Source organism: Photinus pyralis, unplaced genomic scaffold (assembly GCF_008802855.1).
Source record: "Photinus pyralis isolate 1611_PpyrPB1 unplaced genomic scaffold, Ppyr1.3 Ppyr1.4_LG3a, whole genome shotgun sequence".
NCBI classification, from domain to species: Eukaryota; Metazoa; Arthropoda; class Insecta; order Coleoptera; family Lampyridae; genus Photinus; species Photinus pyralis.
The window spans coordinates 79,688-99,145 of NW_022170509.1; the positions used below are offsets into that span (position 1 = coordinate 79,688).

Consider the following 19,458-nt stretch of genomic DNA (forward strand, 5'->3'; position numbering starts at 1 on the left):
AGGATATACATCAGATTGCGACTGGGACACACTGCTATCACACATGAATATTTACTTTCTAACTCTAACCGACCCCAGTGTGAAAACTGTGAAGTTGATCTGTCGTTAGAACACATAATGTGTCAGTGCCCACGCTACGAACAACAAAGAAGGCGACTCGACGTTTGTGCAACAGTAGAGGCAAACTTAACAAGTGAAAAGTGTAGAAATACGCTAATCTTCTTTAAAGAAATAGGACTCCTTAATAAAGTCTAATATTTTTAACTTACCTCGTAATAAAGGCCAATAGCCTCAGCAGCTGACGCCTAAGGAGGGGTTTTAGTGGGTATACCCAATATTCGGGGGAGCCCCACACTTTGGGCGTAAATGCATTTCCCCTCCTAAGAAAAAAAAAAAAAAACTTAGAACGAAGAATGTATTTTTGAACTTTCCAATAGACAATTCTTTTCCGATTAAAATGATGTTTCACACCCTATAGCTGATCGTTTTGACTAAAATGAATTAATAATGTAACGTTAATCTAATTATGTAATTTATTTATTTGCAATTAATTAACAATTTTATTGCTCAAAAGAGAATCTTGCGATTGATATTCAACCTAAATAAAAGGGAATCTTGTAGAATGGTTTTTAAAAAGCATAAAATTATGACGATATACTCAATTTATATCTACAACTGTCTAAAGTATGCAAAGTGTAATATAACAAAATTTAGCAATAACTGACATCATAATTACAATACAAGATTTAATGACTTGCTACGGACAGTTTTGTACAAATCGACTTTTTATGAGAAGTCACCGTTTTATGCTTGCAAACAGTTGTACAATGCATTGCCTTCTAAAATTAAAAGTATCAATAATTTCAACTCGTTCAAAAATATAGTTAAGAAATATTTACATAGGCAAGCCATGTATTCACTAAATGAATTTTATGAATTGCATGTAACGACGTAGGTAAAATTCTGTGAAGGAAACTTAGCCGTGTGTACTATGTTCTGTTGTGTATTTTTGTAATTTACTCTTGACTTGCATTATTATATACCTATATGTCAAGATGCTTTTAAATCACTTTATACTTTATAAACAATAAACATTCTTGAAATGTATTAATTTATAACAGTAAATTAGTAGATATATTTTATCACTCACAATTTATAACATAACACGACCGCGAACTATTTATCACTGATATTTCAGTAATGCATCGACTGACTCGAAACACAATTCGATTTGCATATATATAAAGAATGTTCTCGAGTGCTCCCGAACGCTCCCGAGTGTTCTAGAATAAACACGTTATATTTCCCGGAAAGAATGCGTCACATCCGTCTTAGTTTCTTATCGCCAATGACCAATCGTTCATGGCGTCTCGATGTCTATCCGGATTTGAAGAATATTCGTTAAAATAATATAAAAAAATTAAGAGAATTTCATGGAAACAAAAGAGAATAAGTGATGTTAAACATAGATTGTTTTTTGGCATAGTCTGATTTAAGTTTTTAGCAACCCTTCCAAACGTTTACACGATATCACGCACATAGACCCATACATTTCGATAGTCAAAACGGCATCTACTGCAAAACAGCTACCAAGCAGAATGCAGAAACCCGTTAGGAGGCAATAATGTCAAACGCGTGACATCTAATGCAAAAAACGTCCGATTCAAAAGTTTCGGTGGTCATGGTCATGGTCATGACCCACGACTCCGCAGAGGTTGAGAAGCATATGACCTCAGTCCAAGACTGACGCACTCGAAGCAATGCAATCCCGCGCTTCGGACAAAAACGCGAAAGCACCCTACTTCATTATAAACAACAAGATCAGGCAGGAAAATGGTAACGCTCGTAGACCACATCCGCTCGCTGGCTGAGAAAATTTAAGACAGAATGGACAACTCCGACCTCGAGCATATAAGAAACATCGCACCTGGACTGAACCACCGGAGCGAAAAAAAGCGGCTCAGGAGGGTGTTGCAAGGGATCTAGAGGAAACGCATCCATTTCAGTTTCACAAACCTCGTCAGCATGGATAACGCTGTCTGATGGATTCCGTGTCTACAAACCCAATTGTGGACTGTAATCAGAAAAGCGCATTGCTCAAATAGCAAAATGCACACTCTCCCGACCCCCGCCCGTAAGGAAAAACAAGACATAAAAACAAGAACAAGCTTCAAGTAGTAGACTCTTAATAGTTAGGGCCGCTGAATTCCTTTGCTGTAGCAAGGGGAAAAAGTTGAGGTTGTTGTTTCTTATCTTGTTAATAATTTAATCCAACGAACTAACCCGCAGTTCAGATCAACAAGTTTTTTTAGCGCAAAAAAATGTGCTACTGGAAACTGGGCATAGGAGTAAAACAACGTTTTAGAAGACCAAATTCAATACCCATTAGACAAATTTACTCTCTTATTTTCAGGTTTTAACAATTTGTAGGTTTCAAAGATGTGCCAAATAGTAACGAAAGTCACCTTTAGATTCTTCAGTAAGTACTGCATTTATACATGGTTGATTTTTAAAAAAAGACGGCCGATCAATAATAACATAATTGTACTTGAAGTTCTTCTTGTAGTACTCCACTGCGACCTCCAAAATAGCAATATTGTGGACACCTATAAAATATAGATTTGGTGGCAGCATTTCTTTCTGACAGTTTCAGCAATAGGGGGCTGTAAAAATGGAAACATATCTGAAGAGGCATGAAGGAACATAATGGGTAGGAAATGTCCAAACCCTTTCCTTTTTGGAGGATGTCTTAGTTGCAAGGCGGTGTTTGGATATAAACGAATAAAGGTCCACTCAAACAGAGGCGGGAATGTGGGAAGGGGAACGGGAGCGGGACGGACGCCGTACAGCGCGATATGCACGTATGCATATCGATGCTGCGGTTGGCATACGTTATATTTGCATATTCCGCTTTACAAAGATATCCCGCTATCGTTCACGCATTCCCGCGCCAGTTTGAGTGGACCTTAATTTAGAGGAATGGTTAGAAACTTGAACACAAAAAATAATACTAATAGGTTTCAACAAAAAATCAAAAACAAGAAAACATTGTCTTCCAAGAGACTAGTACTTGCTTTAGCTATTATGTTTTCCTAATATTGTTGAATATTTTAATCCCACAAGGGTCAAACAATTCTTTGAATTCCCTTACTGGACGTTGAATCACACGTTTTTCTCTTCTTCAGCGAAACCGCTAGATAAATGACGATTTTACAATTACCCGATCTCGCCTCGCATGGCAAAGGTCCGCTGTAGATACATTGGCTAGCTTAGCATTAGAGTGGACAAATGGGCAGATAGATAAACTCTTGCTACAGAAGCTGGAACTATAAGTTGAATCTCCAAGCAATACACTGCTGCTTGATTGTATACATTAGATTGCGACGGAAAAACTTTCTAGCTAGGTAAAATACAAAACTGCAGAGTGGCATATGCTTCCAGTCTCAGGACCGATAGTTTTATATCCATTACTTAAATTAGAGCGTGTATCGTTTTCATTCGTTTAAAACTTTTACGAAGTAATATCTTGCTCAATGAATGACGTTTATGAAAGTGTAATAGTAGCATTGAATAAGTAATTTACTCTTATTCAATGGTAGTAGCACAGATTTAAGAGTGTTTAAATCTGTGGTAGTAGGTATCGAATGGTAACCTTTTATGGCGATATTTCCTGGAGCCACGTCATAGCGAATGTGTAATTTCTTTTCGAATCTCGGAAAAATCGATTTTGGGTCTGGCTACCACTACATCTTCCTATTTTCCTAATAAGACAATAACCTTAGACAAGGACAATACAAAAGCAATCCAGCGTTCATCTATAAATTATGGTTCACCTCACATGCATTTAAAAAGGCGAAAGGTTATACTCATTTGAAGAGAAAGTAGCATTATGTTGAAATCTAGGAGGTGAATGCTGGAGCAGTACCAAAGAGTACCCAGTTACTCTTTGGCAGTACTCTTCCCACACAGCACCCTAACTCAATTCCTTCCGTTCCCATCCAAGTTAACTTTACTCATCCTTACATTCCCGTTCTCTGGTTGAAGAGGGTCAGGAGGGTCGGAGGAATGAAACACGTTGACCCACATGCATTTATCGCAGTAGCGCTTCATTTTGTGATGATAAATCTCTTCAATTCTTCGACCAAGTCTTGATTAATTATGATCCATTAGCATTCTGGTTTTTTGACAAATTAAGCATAGGGTCATATTTAATGAAGTGTATGCAATTTGTCAAGTTCAGGATGGATGTGAATATGAGGTTATTATGTTTTTGGAATGGTTTCAATGTGCTTATGGATTCTATTAGAATTACTTGACCTGTTTGGAATGTAACTTGAAATTACGAATTAAGTAAAATTTTCGTTTGTCTTAAAAGCCGTTTATCATAACTCTATTACTTTTATTTTCCTATCTGTACATAGCAGAGGATGGCAATTTAGGGTCAATAAATTTAGAGATTTGCAAAAATTCTCCAACGCTAATTGCAAATAACACCTATTATTAACAAAGATTAAAACAAAATTTAAATGTGCAATGGCAAAGGGCGACCCTCGACAATGGAATTAAAAGAAGCGCGAAATAAGTGACAATAATGGCGCTTTTTTATTCCCAAAACAGTTTAATACCTACAGCGCTGTATTATTAGTATTATTGTTATACCAGCGCTGTTAAATGTTAATGTTTAATTTTTAAGTTAATTGTGCTACAGGGATGTCTCTCCCTAAAATAATTGCACTCATTATTTAATAACTCCTTTTACGATAAATACCTATGTTATACTTTCCCACTTTTAGCTGCAGATATGTAGTTCGAAAGAAAAGCTAATGGGAAGACTTTTTCAATTGTAACGTAAGATTGTTCACTCACTGCACTTAAATGCATCATTAAATGATTGTGTGGTGAAACTATGCCACAGCACAGATTTGTGCCATATTTAATGCACAATTACAATCTCAAAGGAGGCACTCTTAACAAAATCAATCCATAATCTTGGACTCTCAAATTAGTCAGGGTGTAATGTACAAGTGTACAAAAAGGAATGACGATAAAATTATTATCGTTGGTTATGAAACAACCTGGTCCTTCGTTCGAAGTCGGAGATCGATCCAAGATCTCAAACAGATGCCTTGGGTGGATTTTTCCTGATTCGTTGCATACACATTTCTTTTCAATATTACCAATTAACTAGTAATCTTCAAGAGTAGTTAAAAAGTCATTTTTCTTATATCTAAAGGGTGTTGGGCACTAAAATAATAAAAATAATAAATGATTTTAAAAGTTCCTAAATATTCTATTCTGGGGACAGTTAGAAATAAAACTACAGCCGGCAGTTGTTACGAATCCAAATGCTAAAAGGAGTTTCAAGGAAAAAATGTTAGGCTCCAATCGTCAACACTACTAAAAGCTGAGTTAATTTATTGTTCTTGTAAAAAATGGCTATATAACGAATACACCGTAGAACGGGTGTTGGTGTTGATGGTTAGGTTATTGTGGGTTTTTACAAACGATCTTTGTCATTTTTATAATTAGCAGAGCAAAGACAATAAGAAATCTAACAACTAACTTCAAGCTGGTGAATATCTTTACACAGAATAATTACGTAATTAGCACAGTCTCTAGAAATAATTAGAAACAACTTTGAAACAAAACAAATTTCCGGTTAAAAAGATGATCCACCTACTTTTAACACAAGACTCCTAATTTATACGAAAGGTCTCGGCTACATGAACATGCTGCAAAAACCTCTCGCCCCAAATTAATTAGAATTGAGCTTTACCTATTGGATTGTATTTGCAGATATTATTGTGTGATATGAAGCAAGCACGTAATAGACATCAAAAACAACGGCCAGTCTAACCTTTACTTATAAAAAAGTTCTCGCAATTGGCAGGTTATTTTATTTGATTTTGGAAAGGCGCAATACGAGGACCTGTCAATACATTAAGCGCTATTGTGGACGGAGAATTGGGAAACCAAAATGAAATTATTTACTAAACGCATGCTCTGAGAACAGATAATTTAAGAATGACTGAATGAATGGGTGTGATTTGTTATATAAATGGTTTGGTTTTCAATATTCGATTAGGGTTCTAATTGAAAGAGAAAAAGGTGGTAGCGTAAAGGAGACCATAACGAATCTTTCAGGTGTGTAATGATTACATTTATAATTTCTTTACATAAAAGCGAGCATAAAAGGTATACTTAATGATCATTACGTTAAAGGCAAAATTTTTTTTTCAAATTATTCCCTTTGCTACCTTTAATTAAAAATGTTCATGAAGAGAATCTGTCAAGTGTGAAAATGGAATGTTTAAGGATGAATAATACATGTAATTTTTAGTGTCTTTTCATAACCGTTTTATAAATGATACTTCCTTTGCATAGAGTTGTCTGTACAGAATAGGTCATCCACTTTTATATTCTTGCGCGTCTGCCAAGTGTAACAATGGTCTTTAATTACGTCGGTTTGTGTGTGCCCGGCGACCTGTGTTTGAACACAAGTAGGACAAAAAGTAATTAAAATTTCTATGTAGTCGATCACAGTCGACCGAATTACCATTTTTTGCGTGTCAGTTTAAAATGTTATTATTAGTCAATCTGCTTTTTACAAAACGTAATTAAAATATTAAGCAGAAATTACATTACGGTAAACCAGCAAAAGGCGTAAGATGTGGCTTTTGTTTAAACCGCACATTAATTTTTTTGAACTTATAAATCTATCCATACTGCCTTAAACATGTCATGTCGCCGAATTTAGTTTTTTTGCGGTCGTTCCATTTTATTCGTTTTGCATCTTCAAGGCCTTTCTTGGAAATAATTCATCCGTATTGTAGCTTTGAAACTTTTCCACGCATATTTCACGGGAAACTGGAGTATACTCAACTACATTCAAAGCTCCGACACATTTCGCTTTGGATTCTTGCATGCAGTGAGCATTGAGCGTGTTACTTGTATCGACCGCTGCTAAATAATTTGTTGAACAAGCAATCATTTTCATTTCCAATTCTAATTGTAGTTCTAATATAACTCACCACAAGCGTAAAAAGTTCTCCCTCTAATAATTCTGATCAGGCAAAATACAAGCTTAGTGTAATTCTATTCTTACACTATGATACAAGTATTCCTTTCCGTAGATGAGTTGAAGAGGTACCCCCGAATTAGTGCACATTGCGAAACCTCTAATATTTTGTAGCCCAATTTGTGTAATAGAGCATTCTGTAGAAAACCCAAAAAAGTATATAGGTAAAGAATGAATTTTCATTTTCTTCTATAATTTACCTAAGCAACCTATACAAATTTTCTGCAACAATGTGCTGAGTACACAAGTTTTAGCGTAATAGGGGGGGGGGGGCCCCATTGAGGGAGAAGTAGTATGTTGCAGACTTTTTGGTACAAAGAAGAGGTTCTATTAAAGATGACAGAAAGCAAATACCAAAAATCACGTCTTTAATGACCCCCTTTTACTTTTACTTAAAGTTCCATCAACTGAACAAATATTATTCACGCTCCCTCCGAAACTACAACAGTAGATTCAACTCAAAATCAACCTTCAAAAACACCCTCGACAATTTTAAGGATTTATTCATAGTTCTAAAGTAAATTTACACGTACTTAATCACAATGGGCCAGGCAATGGACCAACGATAAACTTTTAACTGACCAAAAGTTATTTCCATAAGCAGTCTCATTCGGAAGAACCCCGGTAAGAACAACTTCTGTCATCCAATTAACCACCTCTATGCTGTTTGTGGTGCCCATTCATTTTGAAATTGCAATAGACCCATTAATTCAATTTCTTAATTACGTACCTATCTCCCCCGTACGAAACTGAAAAGAAACACAGTAGAATCAAATTAACGAAAGAAATGCTGTTTTATTCTAAATAAAATCAATTAAAATTGCCTCCAAAATTGAATAACGTTAATACACAATTGTATGAATATGAATTTCCCCACACGACAAAACAAAACTTACAATTAATTTCCCCCCAAAGAATAAATCCCGAGTCAATAATGAACGATTAAACTAATTACTGAATCTCATAGCGATTCTCCACAAATAAAGTAGGTACTATTTCGGTTAAAAATTCGTGTGGATAATTTATTATATTTACTTATTCACTTATTCACTTATTTACTTATGAAGGTATTTAAACACATTATTATTGAATTTAAACTAAACTAAGAGTATGAGTAGGTAACAACAATAATCTTAATATAATGTGATGGACGGAAGTAGCGTCAGTAGAAGGCTTGGAGAGCTCAGCAAGTATCCACTTGAGTTTTTTTTAATTTACTTATTTACTTATTTACTTATTTACTTATTTACTTATTTACTTATTTACTTATTTACTTATTTACTTATTTACTTATTTACTTATTTACTTATTTACTTAGTTACTTATTTACTTAGTTACTTATTTACTTATTTACTTATTTACTTATTTACTTATTTACTTATTTACTTATTTACTTATTTACTTATTGTTCTGGGTCCTCAGCATGGCTTACGCCCAATTACAGAGTGACCCGCTTCGAACACCCGACCTCCGGCTATGTAGCCAAACGCTCTACCACTGAGCCACATAGTCGGCTATAATACAAAGTACAATTAAGAACAGGTATAAATTGTGCACAACTCTTGTGTAGATAAAGCTAATTTTTTAAAACCGAAATAGCTAATCATTAATTATAATAATTTTTTAACAAATTTCTGAAAATTCTACTATCGCGCACTCCTAAATGGAGACGCGAAAGGAGATTCTGACTAGATATCTCTCCACTTGAGATTCATGAATTCAAAACAATATTTAATATTTAAAAAAGGATTTGCCAAAGAACGGCAATTTTTTAAAATTATATATAACTCTAGCAGTACATTGAATAGTACAGTGACGTATTTGTACGTACTATGGCATTTTTGTTACTTTTGCCAATTGTTCAGTTCGAATACACAAAAAGGAGTGCAAACTGCAGGAGTGGGTTTGGCGTAATTCGGAAGATAAATGCTTTTGTGGGAGTTTTCCCACATTTTAAAAAAGCAGAGATTTTTCTGTAGAATAAACAGCGGAGAACGAGAATCCAACAAATACAGAATTCGGATCGCAAATACTATCCGATTTAATTTGAAATCCGTTCAGATAATGGCAGTTAACTAGTTGACAGGAAGCTTATATTTTTTATGCTTAGCAGAGGACGAGTAATACGAACTGTAATTGGTACATAATTTCGGCGGTGTTTTTCATGAGTTACCAGAGGAAAACTAACGTTATTTATGATAATGAGAGTGTGTTCTTAAATAATCTGAGATAATGGTAAATTTATGGATATCCTTTCTATGCAAAAAAGTGTGGAAATGGAAATTAGGATAGAGAACGGTTTACCGTTCAAAATCCGTGTAACAAACAGTTAACGTCATCGAATGCAAAAAAGTGCTCGATTAATAATCCGTAGAATACTTTTCGGCAAATGAATGCACGTAATTTTGTTGAAATTATAACATAACGGTGGTGTATTTAAAATGTGAATGATTTCACTTTTTCGTACTACACGTACATTTATAGGAGGGATGTTGTTCCCTGTAATTAACTTAGCTTTTAAGAAATGGCCTGAATGCTACATTAAAGTGGTTATAATTAATCCTCATAATGAGTTCTTAAAAGTACTTTGCTGAATAGTAAATTACCTGCGCTGTGCCTTTGTGAAATTAAATTATAAGGATATAATTAGAGCATCTTTTTCGTATACGAAAATTTCATTTGGCAGAAGCTTTTAAATTGGACAGGCTTCCGTGTGGGAGGAAAAGTAGGTTTGCAGGTTCACCGGAAATCTTCCGAATGAAGAGGTTATAAAAATGCAAGGCTAACTAAGTTTATTGACCTCTTTTACTCCAAGGTCTATGTTACCTTTACATGTCTGGTATGGTAGAGGTAGAGTATCCATATGCTGTGCTACCAAGTATTAAAACCACTTACATGTACAATTACGTAAGGTAAATGAGGTCGAAACTTTAAATCTGCGTACCTACATTTCTCAAACTGATCTAATTCGGGATTAGTATATGATTATTGGAATTGAATCGCAGTTTTGATGTCGAAACTCTGCGAGAGTTTTTCCGGCCAATTCGTAATCTTTTAACTAAACGCGTCATTAACTCGTCTTAATGATTCATTAACTCGTCCAATAATTCCGGAAGAGCACTTTGTTTCACAACATTAATCAAATTTAGCTCAGAAAGTCGAGTCTCGCAATTTGTCATACCTATTCTGACGAATTAAGTTGCTATGAATTATGAAGACTGTAATAGTTCCAGAGAGGACCTTAATACATCTTCCTCCAGTATCGCAAATTTAACTAATAACGACTTACAGGAGTATTTCAATTCCTACATACGTCACAAATGAGGATGAACGATTGTACATTTTGGTGATTAGAGATGAGTGAACAATGAACATCCCTATACTAACGTTCAAGAGATAGGTAGGTCCTATTCGAATTACGAAATACAACCGAGAAAGGGTATGGGAAAATTTAATTAAACATATCAGAAGCAATTTACGAAATTATTGTTTGTAGCGTAATATTGAAAACCATCCCCATGTGGAGATTTAACGATCACTTTCGATGAACATTAAATATTGATGTATCAAATCTAAAATGGATAAAGATTTTGCAGTGCATTTTCACATATTAATAGAACCTAACCCTCTTTTGAATCTGCTCCACAACGGTGTATTACCTATATACTATACTATATCCCAGATAAAGAATCTCCTGCAAACGGCAAGGAAAGTTCCAGTGGCATCTCAAGTGACAAATCCTCATGGTACAAGTTTGCAATCGCTTTTTTCAGAATTTCAGCCGGTTGCTGGCATTCCGTTTTTTTAATTCTATTTAATAGCACCCTTACCAAGAAAAAAGTGAAAATTGAATCTCTTGCAAATGATAAGAGAAGTTCCAGTGGCGTCCGTGGAAAACCGGTACCTACTGTACAAGTTTGCAAGCAATTCTCTCAGAATTGCAGCTGTTTGCTGGCATTTTCTTTTTTAATTTTATTTAATGGCATCATTTTCAAGAAGAAAATGAAAATTGCATCTCTTGCAAATGATAAAGGAAATTTCTGAGAAAAGTGCGTGCAAACTGGTACAATAACGATTTTCCACGGACGCCAATGGAACTTTTCTTATAATTTGCAAGGGATGCAATTTTCATTTCTTTCTTGGAAAAGATGCCATTAAATAGATTAAAAAACAGAATGCCAGCAACCAGCTGCAATTCTGAGAAAATTGCTTGCAAACTTGTAGTACAATAACGGTTTGTCACTTGGGATGCCACTGGAACTGACCTTATCATTTGCAAGGGATGCAATTTTCATTTTCTTCTTGGTAAAAGTGCTGTAAAATGAAATTTGCCAGCAACCCGACGTCTTTGATGATCTGTTGTTTGGTACGCCCGTGAAAGTTTTGTTGGAGGATTTGTTATTACTGGGTCCCTGGAGAGGGTTCTACATGTTACAAGCGAAAAACAGATCCCTAACAACCCTCTGTTATTCTTAGACGACGGTACGTAGTGTACTGTGGTAGTTAGCCAATGAAATGCGTAAGCAGACATTTAAACTGTGACGTCACTATTTCATAACGTGGTTTTGACTGTGTGACGTCATTTTCGGCCAACTTCGAATAAATGTCTTGCTACCTTTGGTTGTTTCTTTCTCACGGGTATTTTAATTACCAAAATTTTTTGGCGATCATGGGGGTATTAAATACAAGCTTGCGTAGATTTAATTGATTAAGATTTTTATCAGGATATGAAGAGAATTGGCGTGAATTAGTGCTATATACAGTGCTATTTATTAAGACGTAGACATAGGGATTTATGTATATTGTTTTTGCCTATGTCTACTTTCAAAAGACAAAATATCTTCTGAAGGGTCCCTAAATTAATGCGACCAAAATAACTTCTTTAGGCCGGTATTAGACTATAAAGGATATTTGACAAAGATCTTTTATAGAATATATTTTAAATATTTGACAGTGTAATATTACTACTTTTATAAAATATATTTTATAGGAAGTAACAGACTATTACATTTGATAAAATATTTGTCAATCTTTTATAAAACATATTTTATCAAATAAAGATCTCATTGTCAGATTAATTAATTTGAATATTGTTGCTTTGGCTTCCGTATTTTTATTTACGTTCGTATGCAATGTATTCAACTGAAGAAAAAGTTGATATTGTCAATTGGCGTCGTGCCGGTAACAGTTTAAGGACCGTAAGAGATTTATTATCTGTTAATGAATTTTGGTCAAAGCAACCATATTCAAACTAATTAATATGACAGCCAGATGTTCTGTTGTTTTAAAAAGTTATTTTGGATGCCTAAAATTAGGCGCCCTTCAGATGAGATTGTGTTTTTTGAAAGTAGACATATGAAAAACAATATACATAAATCTCTAGGTCTACATCTTAATAAATAGCACTGTATACCGAGTTTAATACCCAAGTTATTTTTTCAAGAACTTCTTGTAATTGCTTCTTTAAAATATCGAACAAACCCAAGGAGTAGAAGCTATTTATAACCAGATTTTTGAATACGACCAAGAGACAAAACGTCCGAAAGGCACACCTCGTCCAAAAAAGGCTCGAATACGCAAATTCAGACTGAAAGCCATGATCATCGTGTTATTCAATTGCAAGAAAGGCGTCCACTACGAATTTGTACCTGAGGGACAGACAGTACAGACAGACAGATAGTAAACCCGAGAGTAAACCATACCAAACAGACTTGGCCCCGGCAGAGTTTTTTCTAGTCTCTAAAGTGAAATCCTTCCTCAAAGGACATCAGGTGTATCCTTAAGGAACGATTACCAGGAAGCCATCGTATCATGGAAAAAAACGCTGACAAAAGTGAATTTTAATATTTTGTAGTACCTAATATCTAAAATAAATCTACTTTTATGAAACTTTTCCCTCTACTTTTTATACAAGCCCTATATACAGAGTGGTGACTTGTGTCACGCATCATAGGGATTTCAATGTAAAATTCATAACATGCGATTATTGGCTCCCCAAATTATTTTAGAGCAAAAATGTATTAAGGTTTTTTGTAGAAAAAAAATTTTTACGTCAATCAACCGTATTAGTTTTCAAGAGAAAGTGTTTTTTATTTTGTTGTATTTATTCAAATAACATCCACGGTGTATACTTTACATATTTCACAAAAGTTCGCCCTTCGGAAATTCGCCTAAGGGAAATTCACTCTATCCCTTCCATTTGTATCTTAGTGATTCAAACCGAGTTTTACTAGAATCAAATATTCCATCATGGCCATGTGAGCGATTTTATGGGGGCGAAACTTTGCCAGGACACATTAGAAAAATGAGCACCTGAAATCTAAGGCAGAACAACTGGAAGTTCAGTAATTTAAAATTGTTGAATTTACACACAAAGAATTAAAATAATACCGTAGTGGGAAAGCGTAAAGCTTGTTAAAATAGAATGGTAAACTAGATTCGAATTTTTTAACACGGTTGCCTTTTACCAGTGAAAGAATTACGATGTTGCACTAAAGCTTGAAATAGTAAAGGCGTAGATTAAAAAAAAACATTTTTAATCTATGGTAAAGGCTACTTTGAATTAGATTCTGGGGAGTACATTTTTACTGTAAATGAGGTTCAACAGGAGAACTACCACTGACTCTTAAATTCAACATCCCTATAGAAATAAACGCGCGTAAAGCGGATCAAGAAAAGCGACAGAGCGGTGTGATCGACTCAACGGGGCCCATTGGATTTGACCCATTTTCAATAGGCTTGTTACCTGTGGTATATGAGTAATGTGCAAAGTTTGAACTCGAGCTTGAACCGAATTGGTTCAATAGTTTGTCAGTTATTGTACTCACAGACAGACAGACACCAACGACTCCCCTAAAAATTTTGCATCGCTTTGCTATGTCGGTTAATAAAGGGGGCGTTGTGGACGTAGTAGTATTGACGAATGAATGTAATGAAGGTTTTGAGTTCAGTGAAAACCTGACATATTTAAATTTCGCAACGTTTAATTCCACAATTTGGACGTTCTCTACCCTCTTGGATAATTGTATCATATCATGTCACGACTACTCTTCCAAGGGGTTTGGTTTAGAATTATACAGAGTGCTAAACACAACGATGATGGTGTGCGCGCATTACGAACAATAAATTTCAACCTTTTTGGGTTAATGAAGTTTTTTTCGCGTAGCATATGAACGCGATTACTACACGCCCACTAATAAATAACAACAGGTATGAGACCGGAGTAGAATATAGAAGAAAAGTAAAATAAATGAAAGCGTCGTTTACAAACAATCAATTATTATTTACGGTCCGAAGATTACGTATTATGCTCAACCCACATTACAATAATATTAAGGTTCTTAACACCTATACAGCTTCATTTACTTTATGGCTATAGTGATTGACCGCATTTATGGCATAGGTACGAACAACGGCAAATTATATCGACTCCGCATTGGGTGAGATAAAAATGGTTTTCAGTGGATTTTATGCAAAGCACCATCTCACAATTAAAGTAGAGTAGTGTCCTAATTTTGGATTAACGGTATTGATTCGTTTATTAAAGCCAGATTTCGGCTAATGCCAAGCAACATTATTTTATTTCTCTTTCATTATGCACGGAAAAGTTTAGAAATCTTAAAGTAACAGTGTTTTCACTGTTAAATATATTTATTTCTTGCGTCCATTATGTTTTGTATTAGCATTATTCTTTACACTAAGGTATTAGTCAGGTGAGTTCATTACACTGCACTTGTACATTTTTCAAGGCTTCTACATGTTTTGCAATAATTTGCCAAAACTGGTGTTACGAGTCTTAACTACAGAAGCGTTTTTTAAATAGAGTTGATTGCATAATTTACCTTCATCAGAAGATCGTAATTATCCTAGTCGAAGTAACGTGCCTACTTTACATCCTCCATAAAATGGACAAATAACGATCTAAACTCAAATAGAAATTGCGATTTATATTAGCGTAACCACTTCTAAACCATTCTTTTATGTAATTCCTATACGCTATCTATTCCTTTTATCAGATGGTCCTAATTATTGAACCATAGAAGTGTCAACTACACGTATTAATTTCACATTTTCATTCATTTTCATCAAGACTCGAAGTCGAAACTTTTCTGAATAGTGCCCCCTTTCGGCAGAATTGCGGAATTTATCGGAATCCTACGTACATTTGTGGAAAAATTCAAATAACACTTAAACAGATAACTTAATTTCTTTTAGAAAGGTTCATACGGAAGACATTAGCACAAGAACTTTATGACAGTATAGACTCTAACAGTATGCACCGACATTATCCAGTTTCAACCACGACTACCTGTTCGCGTTTCAAAATTATCAAATTCAAGACAATTTGGAAATTTTGGAACGAGATTTATTCTGATTATTCTATTCCACTTGGCAATTGTTTTTAACGAAAAGGAGCTAATTTCAAGCAGTCAATGTTATATTGAGAAATTCTACACTTTTATTTACGATTTATTTACAACTGAACTATGCAAATTTGTTTGGCTTTGGAAATTTTTATTTACAATCAATTACATACATTTTGGTATATTCAACTATCAACAAATTTACCGTCGGAAAATATTCTTACATTTCAAAAACCGCAATCAATTACGAACATCTATTTGGTAGATAGCCGGATAATTTTGGTACATATGGCATAAGATTTTTAGATGCGAATACTAAATTTAAAGAATGCAAAAGTTTCTTACTAAAAGTAAACAAATGTAAGTACACACGTGCGGGACCTGCTAAAGCGTAGGTATCTATTTTTTTCACGATAAGAAATTATTATCTACAGGAATCTGTTAACGAACCTATTTTCCTACCGTAACTGTTGCATAAGTAACGAATTTAGTATCACTTGCTCAATATACACATGGTGAACTAAAATAAAATTGACTTTCTAGCACCTAGGCAGACTTTGGACATGTTGCCTCCGAAATTGGTCCATAAATAACGATTCTTTGAACGCAATTCAGGTAAGTTAAAAACGAGCAATCCTCAAGTCTTTTCTTAGCGCAGGTCTACCAAATGCTAAAATGAAGTAAATTCGTATTTTCAGAATTGTGGGAGTAGTTACGGTACGGACAGATAAAGAAAGTGGCTGCAATTTATAAAAATTAAAATATACAAAGTGTATAAATCTAAAAAATTAGTTATGCCTTTTCCGTTCGCAATAGGAACTGTGGATTGACGGTCTAAAGAGCAATTAAATTAGCCTTCAACGATGCTACTCATCCTGCAATTTTCAATTTAACACTTATTTGATGTGTTTTTCACAAAAGAACGGTGCGTAACAACTAAACAACGTTAAAATTTGATTTTTTCCATTCCTCCTAATAACTAACATTTTTTCGACTTCAAGCGATTTCGAAGGCAACAATTGTATGCATCGCCAAATTTTTGGGACCAACGCAAATCTTAACTTAATCGAAAAATCGGTCATAATTGATCGTTTACTGCCACCGGTAACGTTCAGGCGTTTAAAATGCACTTTACAGAATAAATATCTTTTTTTTGCTCGTTAGGTTAATGACTTCAAAGAATGTTTGCGGTCAGTTTCCATTCAATGTGAGCGAAGAAAAGTGAATTAGCTCCATTCCAGCGACGTTACATAGTTTGATTAGTACCTAATTGTCTCTGGCGAATTGGATTTTAATACATGTTGTAACTATAATAAGAAAACATGTTTGCTGGTATTCTGACTATTTACACATAACCAATTTATTATGACGAATAACATGGAGAGTGATGAATCAAATTAACACACTTATCAACCACGCATCTTACTGGAAGGTTAGCTTAACAGTACCCATCTATTTGAATACAGGTTTGAAACTCGAAGTTGTTCAACACCTATTGTTTTTAGCGACATTGTGCTCCATATACGTCATGGAACTAATACTAAATGAAAGTTTGCGGTCTAATCTATTTCAGGCAATCAGATTACGAAGCTTTTTGTAGTTTTCGTTTGATTACAGTGATATTCATTTACGAATCGGCGCCGGTAACGATGCAGTGGCGACCAAATTCAACAATACTATTACTAAATTGAAAACACATTGTCGCAAACTCTTCTGTGTAAAAATCCCGTATACAAGGTCCAAAGGAGTTTTGTGTGTCGAGCGCAATGTAAAACAAAACAATAGGCTATTATTTTGCATGTTAAAGCTTGTTTGCTTGTATTATAGTTTATAATTCCAGTTATGGTAGCATATCGTGCTGAATTCGTAATTTGGTTACTGATCTTAACTAAATGTCTGATTATAGTCAATTTTACACATGCTACCATTAGATAGGTAAGAATAATCTACACGTAAATGCTCCTCTTAATGAATATAAATTTTATTCTTTAGGATTAGACTGAAGGGCTTATAGAGGAAAACGCATTACTCACGCAACATCATAATTACGGTAATCAGTGCATCCCTCAGTAGCTATAATCTGAAATCTTTTCGCACCAACCAGTTTCTTGCCTTAATTACGTAGATTAATCGTATTATGGTTTATACATATTCCAATCATAAGTACGATCTAGTCACTATTTTATTCAGAGAAGTAGTTATTTATAATTTACCTTCACCGACCTTGATGGTTCATCTTGGGTCAGTCACTTGTACTTCCTTTAATTTTTTCATTTTGTGTTCTATCCGCAACTACCACTAGTTCTATCACTGCCAATTCATAAATTTGGATTTTGGACAGTAGTAATCGCCTTGGACCAGTGATTTAGCCATTTGGGAGAATGCCGCCTTAATTAGAAATAAATAAAGTAACGCTATCTCAAATCTCATATTAAATGTTTTTCGCGCATTCAATTAATTTTATAGGTGTTAGATTTGAGCACTAACAAAAAATTGTTTCGGATTAATTAAAAAACAGCGATGGCTTTTCTAAATTTCAACTTCTTAACCAAAAACAAGATCTAAAAGTGGAATCAACCGTTAGAAGACTAATTCGTCACATAAATCACTTTTATACTCCGCAATGTAAAGATTAATTACATAATCGATTACGTTCTGCTCGTATAAAAATATCGACTCGTTCAACCAAGGATACGTTAAATTGCTTTGTCACTATTTATAGCTGCAGAGTTTTGACCTCTTGTGTACATTTCGAGTTTCGTACGATTTTGGCTGGGCGATGAAATGAAATTTTAGAACAAGGACGGCTACCTTGTTATCCGGCTCATCACCATCTAACAGTTATCTTTCAATTGAAAAATTGATCTCGTCTAATTATAGCCAGCACGAGCGTGTTATATAAATTTAAGTGGGTAAACCACAGCGTGGTCTTAAAATTTCTCACAGTGATAAAAAAATCCTTTAGCAAGCTTACCTGGAATTAAAAAAAAGAATTTCCTAAAGGATCGTTGCAATCACCACACAACACTAAAGTCACTTCTAACTGCTAAGAAACAAGTTCACTATTGCGGCCGACGTTCTGCACGTCCTCAATGTCTTCGACAGGCCTTCCGCGGTTCTAATAGGAACAGAATTGAGTGCAACGTACAGGTGCCTTGTCTTATACTTGTAGCTGTGGCGGTCTTACAAGAATGGCCATTGGCTGAGAAGAAGATTCCTAAGATTTCATTGGTTGCTATTTCATTTTTTACGGGATTTGCGAGTCTGCAGAACAGTTAACTTCACTAGATGCAGTTGCTCAAAGACATTTTTCTTAGGTAATGGTTATTATAAGCAACACAATCGTATTGCTATAGGCAATTTATGCATATGATCCTATCAACCCTAAGGACATCACACGAGGCCAGTATGGAGAAAATTTAACGGCACCTAATTATACTGAATGCAATTGGCAAACGGCACAGAGGGAAAGATTCCTGCATGTTATTTTTACATCGTGCGTTGGTGATACTTAAGTCACATAACTGTATTAACACCGCATTAACTTTTTAAGTACATAATATACAGGTGGTTAAATATATTACCTTGTAAAGGATCGATTATTACTAATTTATGCAAAATTCCTCAATTAATTCTGTATTCGTATACTGTTTCAAAGGGAACAACTTTAAGTAAAATAAGGCAGCAAGGGGAATACAAAAGCGTAAAAATTGGTCACATTTCATTGATCTTACAGATTTGAAAACTCATTCGCCAGATACGAAACAATTATTTTAAAGCAAGTAATCGCATTACTGTTACCGTTCGGAAATAAAATAATACATCTATTTGGTATGAACACGACAGAATGTAGTGAATGGCGTATATACCGTAACTGCTCGTATTGTACGTTTCGTTTTCGTTTTTGTGCATTGAAGATGGGCGTCGTCGTTGATCGACACCTTCTATCTTTTTCATTGATTAATTGGTTACGTCTGTCAAATTCGGTAAATGTAATACTTGATCTTGATCGCAAAT

General features: G+C 34.8%; 1 protein-coding gene across 2 annotated transcripts in view; it reads right to left on the reverse strand.

Moving 5' to 3' along the window:
• LOC116165892 overlaps positions 1-18,568 on the reverse strand; it is a 56,443-nt gene extending 37,875 nt beyond the window's left edge. Inside the window, exon 1 of one of the 2 annotated variants that reach the window (XM_031480630.1) lies at positions 18,416-18,568. The gene's annotated coding sequence lies outside the window, so the exon portion shown is untranslated. Of the gene's footprint in view, positions 1-269; positions 288-18,415 lie in introns of those variants that run through there. The other variant, XM_031480631.1, reaches the window with a different exon arrangement.
• Between the last annotated feature and the right edge of the window lie 890 nt (positions 18,569-19,458).